General features: G+C 46.5%; 1 non-coding gene across 1 annotated transcript; it reads left to right on the forward strand.

The window, feature by feature from the left end:
• The first annotated feature begins 9,139 nt into the window (after positions 1 to 9,139).
• Positions 9,140 to 9,270, forward strand: LOC122709760. Its single transcript, XR_006345722.1, has one exon. It is a non-coding gene; the product is annotated as a small nucleolar RNA SNORA18 (small nucleolar RNA).
• The last annotated feature ends 2,581 nt before the right edge of the window (positions 9,271 to 11,851 follow it).

The raw sequence follows: 11,851 nt of genomic DNA on the forward strand, positions 1-11,851 counted from the left end.
ACAAACTGCACTTCACTATCTGCATTGTCCTTCTGAGTGAGTTTGTTTCCCAGAACGCATGGCTACATTTGGTGCATTGGCCGGGAAACTTCTCACTTTGAGGAGACAGGTTTCATTTGAGGCCACCCCGAGGCTTTGTGGCTTGAATCTCTTAGATGGGGGAAGGTGCCTCGCCCCCTGGAATATTTCAGCCTTTCAACACCTGGTTTCTTCACTTTGGCAGGTAGTGAATGGCAACAAGGGAACTGAGCGCTCAGGTGAGGAGGAGCCCACCCGGTAGGGTGGAAGAGGGGGCCTGATCACCCCCCTGGGAGGGACCAGAAGGGAGATGCGTAGGAAACTGGTTTAGGTTGGCAACAATAGCTGCTCAGCACTCATGTCGACGGCCATGCCAGGGATAAAGAAAAGGAACTTAGGGTTTAAGAAAGCCAGTCAGGAGGTGTGTCCATGCCGTCTTAGGAAATGTGCCGAGTGGTCGCCACAGGGTTTAGAAAGAGAATATCGAATATTGTGTGCTCGTATTCTGCCCTCCCCCAGGAGGTACCCATCTGCTGTGTGACCCATCATCTCCCCTGCCAGTGGAAACAGGTAGATTGGCTTCTCAGGAAGGCCCTGGGACGTGGGAATCCAGAGGTAAGAAAATGGGAGGAAGCGAATCTAAAACTAAGGCCACTGTATTGGAGAATATGATTAAGAATTTTAAGAAAGGATTCGATGGAGACTACGGGAGGAAAATGACACCCGGCCAGCTCCGCACTCTGTGAAGTTGAATGGCCTTCAATGGGGGTTGACTGGCCACCAGAGGGAACTATGGACTTAAAACTCATAAAGGCAGTCTATGCTATAGTTACGGGAAAGCCAGGACACCCCGATCAGTTCCTGTACATAGACTCTTGGCTGGGAATAGCCCAAGACCCCCCCAAATGGGCCCGGTTTTTCGCCCATGGTGGGGGAGGAAAAATCTTGATGGCCCAAAACGTAACCAAGGATGGGAAGGAAATTTTACAGGACCCTGAAGGAGATGAACTTCCCCCACCGCCGTATTGGATGATGATCCCACCAGCTAGTATCACCGCGGCCACCGGAGGCCCAACCAGAGGAACCAGCCCGAAACAGGTAAGGCTCCCAGATTCCTCAACGGTCCCGACAGCTCCACAGGTTGTAGAGCCACCCCCCGCCCTCCCCGGCAGGCTCCAGCCTCAACTGGAGGGACAATGAGCCCACCAGACTCTACCACCCTTGATGCTGCCACTACGTTTCCTAAACTCTACCCTCCACTCCTGGTAAGAACTCTGGGACAAGGGGGAGGAACCAGTGGAATTAAACAAAGGCTCCGCTCTGCCAAGGAGCCAGAGGAAAGAATACCCTTGCAGATGCCTCTTAGAGAAGTCCAGCAACCTCCAATGATAGGGGAAGACAGTAATTATCACCAAGCTCCTGTAGCCTATTACTATCAGCCCTTTTCATCAACTGATATACTGAACTGGCAAAAACACACCCCCTCTTACTTGGTGGAACCCCAGGGCATGACTAGACTAATAGAGACTATTTTCCTCACCCATTGACCAACCTGAGATGATATAATGCAATTACTAGCATCCCACTTCAGTACAGAAGAGAGATATAGGATCAACACTGAGGTGAGGAAGTGGTTACAGGAGATGATTCCTGAGGGCACTGCTAACCCAGAGAGGGGGATAGAGCAAGGCTTCCTCACCGACAGACCTAATTGGGACTACAATACAGAGGAGGGGAAAATCCAATTAGACAGATACCGGACAGTGATTATACAAGGACTTAAAAGGGGAACCTGGAGGCCAATGGACATGTCAAAACTGGCCAGAATAGTTCAGAAGGAGAACGAGTCATCTTCTGAATTTTACGAGAGACTTTGTGAGGCCTACAGACTCTATACACCCATAGATCCAGAAGCTATGGGCTCCCAAATCATCAATTCGTCATTTACCTCTCAAGCATTTCCTGACATAAAACGAAAGCTTCAAAAGACCAAGGGAGTTCTATTCCATGTCTAGTTCTCAGCTGATTGAAATAGCAGATAAGGTGTTCCTGAATAGAGACACGGAAATAGAAAAGAAATATGAGAAAAGGTATAAAGACGAGCAGAGGAGAACAGACAAGAGGTTTGCAATGTTGGCTGCTGCGCTTGGAAAGTCTTCCAAAGACTTTTCCACTGCCAAAGGAAAGAAACCCCCCCTAGCCTTGAGGTGAGGACAGCCCTCCAACCATCCCAACGGAGGCCTCGGGCTCTATTACAGACAAATCAATGTGCCCGATGCTGTGGGTTCGGTCGCTGGAAGAATGAGTGTCCAGAAGGTAGAAGGGAGAATAAATCCCTCCCAGTTGCAAAACTCACTAACACAGAGACTGAATAGGGATGCCGGGGCTCAAAGACATCAGGTCCCTGAGAGCCCATGGTAACTTTAAAAACTGGGGACCAAGACATTGACTTTATGGTGGACACCAGAGCAGAATTGTCCGTGGTAACTAAGCCTGTGGCGCCACTGTCTAAAAGGACCGCTGCCGTAACTGGGGTTTCAGGAGAAGAAATGGTTAAGTCATTTTTCCAGCCCAGGAAATGTCAGATGGGGGGAGTCACCAAGTGACTCATGAGTCCCTCTATATCCCTGAGTGCCCAGAACCCCTGCTGGGGAGGGACTTACTCTCCAAGCTGGGAGCACAAGTGACTTTCTCTCCTGAAGAGAGGCCCACTTTTCGGGTGGGCACAACAACCTACTTACTCTCCCTCTCTGTGCCCCCTCAAGACGAATGGAGGTTACGTGAGCCCCCTGGAGATAGACAAGACAAGGCAACAGGGTTGGAGAAAAGGCTAAGTCAGCTGTTCTCTGAGGTCTGGGCTGAAGATAACCCCCCTAGGCTAGCCAGACACCAAGCCCCTATAATAATAGAACTCAAACCAGGCGCCACCCCAGTGAGAAAGCGTCAATACCCAATACCCATAGAAGCCCGGATCGGGATTCTGCCTCACATCAATAGGCTTAAAGCAGGCAGGCATCCTGGTGGAATGTCAATCAGCCTGGAACACACCAATCTTACCAGTAAAGAAGGAAGGAGGACAAGACTATAGGCCCGTACAGGATCTCAGATTGGTCAATCAGGCCACTGTAACTCTGCACCCTACTGTCCCAAACCCCTATACCTTGCTTAGCCTCCTCCCACCTAAGACAAGGATCTATACTTGCTTGGACCTCAAAGATGCCTTTTTCTGTATACGCCTAGCACCTGCATCACAACCCATCTTTGCCTTTGAATGGGAGGACCCCATTGGAGGCAATAAGCAGCAGCTCACCTGGACCCACCTCCCACAAGGGTTCAAAAATGCCCCAACCATTCTCGGAGAAGCCTTGGCCTCGGACTTGGAAGCTTTCCAGCCTGAAAAGTATGAATGTTGGCTCCTGCAATATGTGGACGACCTATTGCTGGCCGCTGAGACCTGGGAAGAATGCTGGGAAGGGACCCAAGTGCTCCTCCAATTGCTGGCAGAGGCGGGATACCGAGTGTCGAGGAAAAAAGCACAAATCTGCAAGGAGGAGGTAAGGTATTTTGGGTTTGTCTTAAGGGAAGGCACAAGGTTGCTAGACCAATCTAGAAAAGAAGTAATTCTGAGGCTCCCCACACGTAAGACTTGGCGGCAAGTCACGGAGTTCCTAGGGGCCACAGGATTCTGCAGGATTTGGATTCCAAGGTATTCTCAAATAGCCCAGCCCCTATTTGAGCTCCTGACAGGGCCTGGAGAGAATTCAGTAAATTGGACTGAGAAACAGCAGAAAGCCTTTGAGGAGCTAAGACTAGCAATCACCTCTGCCCCCGCCTTGGGATTGCCGGACCTCACCAAACCATTCACCTTATATGTGACTGAGAAAGATAAAACAGCCATGGGGGTTTTGACTCAAACCTTGGGAACATGGGACAGGCCAATAGCTTATCTTTCAAAGCGACTTGATAATGTTGCCACCGGGTGGCCTAGCTGTCTCCAGGCAGTGGCCGCGTTCGCCTTACTGGTACGTGAAGCCACAAAGCTGACTTTCGGCCAGGATCTGATCGTAAAGGTTCCACATGAAGTCAACACCCTCCTTTGAGGAGACCCCCACAAATGGCTGTCAAATTCCCAGATTATTCAATACCAGGGACTGCTATGTGAAAACCCCAACCTCTGTATCGAGCCTTGCCAGGGTTTAAACCTGGCAACACTTCTCCCAACAGGAGAAGGTGGACCTACTCACGATTGCAAGGAAGTCTTAGAGGAGGTCTATGCTAGCCGTCCAGACCTCCAAGACAGGCCAATTTCAAATCCTGACTGGACTCTGTATACTGATGGCACCAGCCTGGTAAAGCTGGAACAGAGACTGTCAGGCTATGCTGTAGTTACAGAGAGGACTGTTATCGAGGCCGGCCCCTTACCACAGCGCTGGTCAGCCCAACGAGCTGAGTTATGGGCCTTAGTCCGGGCACTGCAGTTGTCAAAGGGCAAGAGAGTGAACGTCTACACCGACTCCTGGTATGCTTTCGCTACACTCCACATACATGGGGCGCTATACCGGGAGAGAGGCATTCTAACAGCCAATGGAAAGGGCATTAAGAATGAGGAGGAGATCCTGACCCTGCTAGATGCTGTCTGGAGTCCCACGAAGGTAGCAGTCATGCATTGCTGTGGGCACCAGAAGGAAGACACCCCACAGGCTCGAGGAAACAGGCTGGCTGATGAGACCGCCAGACAGGCAGCCAAGGACAGAAAGGAATCCGGGGAAATCCCCATGAGAACATTTGTCCTAGCTGAGCTACCTGAGCTGGCCCTAGACTTCCCAACATACACACAGGCTCAAAATCAACTAGCTGAAGTGGAGGAAGCCACCAAAACAGAGAAAAGATGGTGGGAGCTACCAGGTGGTAAGCCACTAGTGCCCGAAGAGATGGCCCCCTCTCTGGTGAGCCAAGCTCATCGTATGACTCACCTAGGATGTGACAAATTGGAGGAATTGATCCAAACGCATTTTCTGGTTCCTTGCCTCTCTTCTCTATGTAGAACGGAATCCCCAAATTGCAACGTCTGCTCTCAGATTAATGCTGCTCCAGGGTGCAGACCAAAACCCCCAGGTATCCAACTAAAAGGTACCCTTCCCTTCTAACATCTGGAAGTGGACTTCACTGAGATGAAACCACATCGCCATTTTCGTTATCTTTTGGTCTTGGTATGTACATTCTCAGGATGGGTGGAGGCCTTCTCCACCCGAACTGAAAGAGCGTCAGAAGTGGCTCGAAGCCTGCCTAGGGAAATAGTTCCTCAATTTAGATTCCCCACCACCATAGGATCAGATAACGGCCCAGCCTTCATATCGGATCTGATACAACAAGTAAGTAAGGCCATGAATATAAAATGGAAGTTACACACTGCCTACCGGCCTCAGAGCTCCGGAATGGTAGAATGAACTAACTGGACACTAAAGGAGACACTTTCTAAATGGATTATAGAGACTGACTGTTCCTGGGTGGATTTACTTCCCATGGCCTTGCTCAAACTCAGGATGACCCCACGGTCCCACAGCTATTCTCCCTACGAAATTGTGTATGGGAGGCCTCCTCCCATAATAAGACAGGTAACACCTGATATACTTCAGGGACATGGAACAACAGACTGGTTCCAAATAGGAAAAAAATTATGTCAAGGCTGTATATTGTCACCCTGCTTATTTAACTTATATGCAGAGTACATCATGAGAAACGCTGGGCTGGAAGAAGCACAAGTTGGAATTAAGATTGCCGGGAGAAATATCAATAACCTCAGATATGCAGATGACACCACCCTTATGGCAGAAAGTGAAGAGGAACGAAAAAGCCTCTTGATGAAAGTGAAAGAGGAGAGTGAAAAAGTTGGCTTAAAGCTCAACATTCAGAAAACTAAGATCATGGCATCTGGTCCCAACACCTCATGGGAAATAGATGGGGAGACAGTGGAAACAGTGGCTCACTTTATTTTTGGGGGCTCCAAAATCACTGCAGATGGTGACTGCAGCCATGAAATTAAAAGATGCTTCCTCCTTGGAAGGAAAGTTATGACCAACCTAGATAGCATATTAAAAAGCAGAGACATTACTTTGCCAACAAAGGTCCGTCTGGTCAAGGCTATGGTTTTTCCAGTGGTCATGTATGGATGTGAGAGTTGGACTGTGAAGAAAGCTGAGTGCCAAAAAATTAATGCTTTTGAACTGTGGTGTTGGAGAAGACTCTTGAGAGTCCCTTGGACTGCAGGGAGATCCAACCAGTCCATCCTGAAGGAGATAAGTCCTGGGTGTTCATTGGAAGGACTGATGCTGAAGCTGAAACTCCAGTACTTTGGCCACCTCATGCGAAGAGTTGACTCATTGGAAAAGACCCTGATGCTGGGAGGGATTGGGGGCAGGAGGAGAAGGGGACAACAGAGGATGAGATGGCTGGATGGCATCACCGACTCGACGGGCATGAGTTTGAGTAAACTCTGGGAGTTTGTGATGGACAGGGAGGCCTGGCGTGCTGCGATTCATGGGGTCGCAAAGAGTCGGACACGACTGAGAGACTGAACTGAATTGAACTGAACTGCGGTTAAAGTTGCAGGCATTGCCCCTTGGGTCCATCACACCAGAGCGAAGAAGGCATACCACGCTGACCCAGAAGACACCAAGTGGACCACCCAGAAGGACCCCACCGGCCCATGGGAAACCAAGATCATTCTGAAGAACAAGAAGAAAACGAGGTCCCGGACGAGCCCTCTCTAGTATGGAGCTGGGTAAACGACTCCTACTACTCTGCCTCACCAATGCAATTCTGAACCTGACCACTGTTCCTGCACAGGACAACGTCTTCACCTCATGGGCACATTCTTACGCGGACTTCCACAACTCCAACTATTGGGTATGTGGGGCTATGCCCCTATCAGTAATGGACAGACTCCCGTGGTGGGTATCGCCACTCCATTATGAGGACTTTGTACCACTGTGCTCCTTGAAACAACAGAAAGGAACTTTCCTTTCTCTCACCAATCATAACCTTTCTTTGCTCTCCTGGTGTAAAAAAAAGCCATCAATGGGCTGGGGACATAGGGTTACATTTAACATGAACACTACTCTTACGGAGGTAACAAGGGCTTATACCTTATATATGAAAAGTAAAAAGGAGAGGGGCTTCTTTACAAAAGAGGGACAGGCCTCCCGGTACCTTGAGCAATACTACCAGGTCTGGGATGAATATTTCTCGATGACTCCTGAGAAAGGACAGTTGATTACTCCCGCTACTATTTGCTGGGAACAAAAAGAACACAAGGTTGGATTTGGAGACCACCCCCTAGACCCAAAAGAATTAAAATATATGGGTTACTTGTTCCCTGAACAATGTAAACAAATCTTTGAAGTTACCTATTACCCCAATCGGTCCGTTCAGTGGCCTGGTTCTGACTGGAAACATAATCCCCAAATCCGCTGGGTAGCCCCCAACGGGACCCAGTGGCTCTATGGGCTTAACTTATGGCCATGGTTACCAGTTGGCTGGGTAGGGCATTGCACACTAGGATTTGCTTTTGCCCATGGCAGTATTAAGCCTAGCCTACACCAACCTCTAGTAAACCTGCCTTATCTGCGTGCAAGATGGATACGATCTGTGTTCCAATGGTATGACTTGCTGCCTTGTTTGTACCCTCTATAGGGACAATGGATATCATGGTTAAGGTAGAGGCCTTAACTAATTTCACTAAACAGGACCTCTTAGACAGTTCAAAAGCCATTCAAGCCTTGAATGAAGAACAAATTCAGATGAGGAAGCCAGTAATTCAAAATAGGATGGCATTAGACATACTCACAGCAGCCCAGGGGGGGACTTGCACCATAATTAAAGCCAAATGTTGTGTATACATCCCTGACCTACCTGGAAATGTATCTACTGCCTTGGAGGATATGCAAAATCAAGTGAAAGCCATGTCTAATGAAAATATTTCCTTTTAGACTTCGGTCCTATCCTGGGTAAAGGGAGACTGGTGGAAAACTATTGTTACTGTTGTCATAATTGTTCTAATCATACTGCTTTGTGGGCCCTGCCTCTTACAATGCCTTGTGAAGTTTGTAACCCAGAGGTTGATAGCGTTCTCTCATGTGGGTGGCCGGAAGGCTAGGGTACAATATATCGCAATAAATGATGCTCATTACAGAAACTAGGAGCATCAAGAGGGAGGAATGAAGAAGGAATTCATAGGGTCTGGACTCCATCTTAGGCCTGTTCATGCTGATCATGCTCGGCCACCTCTCCAATGGACTCTGAACTCTGTGTTTAGTGTCTGTGGAAACAACAACAGAAGGATAAGACTCCCTCCGGACAGGGGAATCTTGAAGATCGTATCCAGGTTACTCATCACCTAAGAGAACACAGACACTAATCACCCCTTCCTCCAGACAGGCCATAAATTTTTCTGTACCTATTGGGGTGTAACCTCGTGCTTATTGATTATTGGCTAATTGTTTAACTGTCTAAGCACATGGCACATGAGTGCTGGGGTTACTGGGATTGTATTTACCCTTCCTTAGTTTATGTAACTCTCAAGGAATTTGGGGTGGTGGGTTTGGACATGTACACATGGGATATAAAAGATTTTCACAAATGCTGGTCGGGGCCCTTGGCTAAGAGGAGACTCTGCCTTGGGCCTGCTGGTGTAACAAACTGCACTTCACTATCTGCATTGTCCTTCTGAGTGAGTTTGTTTCCCAGAATGTGTGACTACAACAATACCAAAATCTTTTTCCATAAATCAGGGGATCCATCCCAATGGTGGCACACATGTCCTGGAATTGCATCTGGAACTTGAGACTCCTTTGGGTGTCCTACTTGCGCTTGCTGGCAAATTGCCCCAGATTAGTTTTGAAGCTTCTTTGGGGTAGTAATGCTGCCTCCCAAATGATGCAGCTCATGCTGGTGACTCAGGTGCCGTGGTTTTGATTTGTATTTCCCTGATGGCTGATACTGACCATCTCTTCATGTGCTTATTGGCCACATGTATGCCGCCTTTGGAGAACTGTCTATTTATTTTCTTCCAGCCTACATGGAAATGGAAATATGAAAATCACTGTGTAAAAGATATTGGTGAGTTGAGGTCTATCCCGATGGGGCTTTTTCTATAAACCTACATCGTTGGAAACGCCTCATAGAGTAACTATGTAGTTTCCTTTACTCATAGAACTACCTGTTAGATCTGTGGGAAAGAACTACAAGACATAGCTGCCAATTAAACTATGAAAAACCTAACAATTTTTTTTTTATCTTAGGTATTGGCATATCCCAATGATCTCTGTCAAGTTCTAGGGTGTGATAACTTAGGAATTAATATGATTTGAACTTGATAAGCTTTTAGAGAACTAGACATCCCATCTCCTGACCCTAAACAGGATCCTATAGTGAACTGCTTGAGGAAATTGGATCTTAAAGATTACAGGTGGCAAACTTTGAAGTGCACTCCACTGAAGATCAGAGAGGCCCAACTAAAACAGCTGTGGCATCACAGCTGTGGATTGAGCAGAACTTTTTGTAGGGCTGCCTTGAAGATGACAACTTTGGAGGAACTATGGTGACTGGCAGTGGAAAGAATCAGGACGTGTGAAAATCCTTAAAAATTTATTGACTTAAATAACTTTGCCTATGTTATGAATAAAAAGAAACCTTTGTGCAGAAAAAAAAAAAAAAGATATTGGTGAACCATTTCTGAAATTCTGGGTTCTACAATAGTAAGAAAAGTAGCTGCTCACTATCTTTTAAAATTTTATTTATTTATTTATTTTGGCTGTACTGGGTCTTCATTGCTGTTTACAAGCTTTCTCTAGTTGCAGTGAGCAGGGACTATTTTGTAGCTGCAGTGTGCAGGCTTCTCACTGCAGTGGGTTCTCTTGTTGCAGAGCACAGGCTCTAGGGCGTGGGCTTCAATAGTTGCCGCAAAGCGGACCTTTGCTGCAAAGTGATGTCTCTGCTTTCTAATACTCTGTCTAGGTTTGTCATAGCTTTTCTTCCAAGAAGCAAGCATCTTTTAATTTCATGGCTGCAGTCACCATCCACAGTGATTTTGGAGCCCAACAATGTACCTTAGTTAAAACACGCTAACCATCATCTGGAAATGTGGAGTTCTCATGAGTCTTCAATTTGTAGAAAACACAGGATCTGTGAAGTGCAATAAAGGGAAGCCCAACAAAATGAGGTATACTTTTAAGATCTGTCCAGGAACTCATAATATAATAGGAGAAGAAACAATTACATAACTTTAAGTTAAATCAAGAGAAAAACAGATATGATTTCTACACATTCTAACCAACATTTGTTATTATTTTTTTAAATATAGCCATCCTAGAACAAGTGAACTTGTATCTTATTGTGGTTTTGATTTGTATTTTCCTGATGGCTAATTATGCTGACCTTCTCTTCACATTGGCTACTCTTCACATTCACATCTCTTCATATTGGCTACTTGTATGCCTTCTTTGGAGAACTGTCTATTCACATTCTTTGCATATTTTTTACTTTGTTGTCTTTTTACTGTTGAGTGGTGGAAGAGTTTTTGTATATACTTGTATGTTGATGTTCATTGCAGCACTATTCACAATAGCCAAATGGTAGAAACAACCAAAGTGTGCATCAGCAGATGAATGGACAAACAAAATGTGCATACAATGAAATATTAATCAGCCATACAAAGGAAGGAAGTTCTGATACATGCTACCACATGGATGAACCTTGTAAAGATAATGTTAGGGGCCTCCCTGGTGGCTCAGTGGTAAAGAATCCACCTGCCAGTGCAGGAGACACAGATTGTAGGATAGTTGGAAAGTAGATTACAGGTTATCAGGAGCTTGAAGTGCAAGTAATAGAAACTTCTTGCTTAACAGATACAAAGTTTCTGTTTAGGTTTATGAAAAAGTTTTAGAAATAGATAGTGGTAATGGTTGCAGAATATTGTAAATGTAACTAATGCCACTGAATTGTGTACTTAAAAATGGATGAAATGGTAAATTCTGTGATGTATGTATATTTCATCACAATTTTCTTTTAAAGGTGGCGTTGGCAGCTGTGAAGAAATCAGACTAAAGTTTAAGATTACAGCAGGAATCCAGGTTAAAGATGATCTGTTTATCTTTCTAGAGCCACTCTACCATTCTCTACCCTGTTCTGTGCTCCAGTAAGCTGATCTGTGATGACCAATTAACCAGCTGGTAGACCCTCTAACTTCTGGTTAGATTCGGTCAGTGTGGAGCATTGCCAACATGGAGGACTGATCAAGAGCTCAGAGGGTGAGGGGAAAATGAGATCAGGGTATTCTCCTGGCTCCCATCCTGCAGGGTGCTGTGGGCCTCTATCCCTGATGAAAGGTGTCAGTTCCTACCAGGCAGCCCCCTCCACAAAGCTCTCTCTGTCTTTGTATTCTAGTAATGTCTCCCCTCCGTCATTTCTACTAGGGATATAGTGGCCACCACTAGTGCACTTATATTTCCTAATGTATTAGTTATCAGTTCAGTCGCTCAGTCGTGTCCGATTCTGCGACCCCATGAACCACAGCACACCAGGCCTCCCTGTCCATCACCAACTCCCAGAGTTTACCCAAACTCATGTCCATTGAGTCAGTGATGCCATCTAACCATCTCACCCTCTGTCATCCCCTTCTCATCCCCTTCATCCCCTTCAATCTTTCCTAACATCAGGGTCTTTTCAAATGAGTCAGCTCTTTGCATCAGGTGGCCAAAGTATCCTAGTTTCAGCTTCAGCATCAGTCCTTCCAATGAACACCTAGGACTGATTTCCTTTAAGATGGACTGGTTGG

This window comes from Cervus elaphus, chromosome 15, assembly GCF_910594005.1.
Source record: "Cervus elaphus chromosome 15, mCerEla1.1, whole genome shotgun sequence".
Classification (NCBI taxonomy): Eukaryota; Metazoa; Chordata; class Mammalia; order Artiodactyla; family Cervidae; genus Cervus; species Cervus elaphus.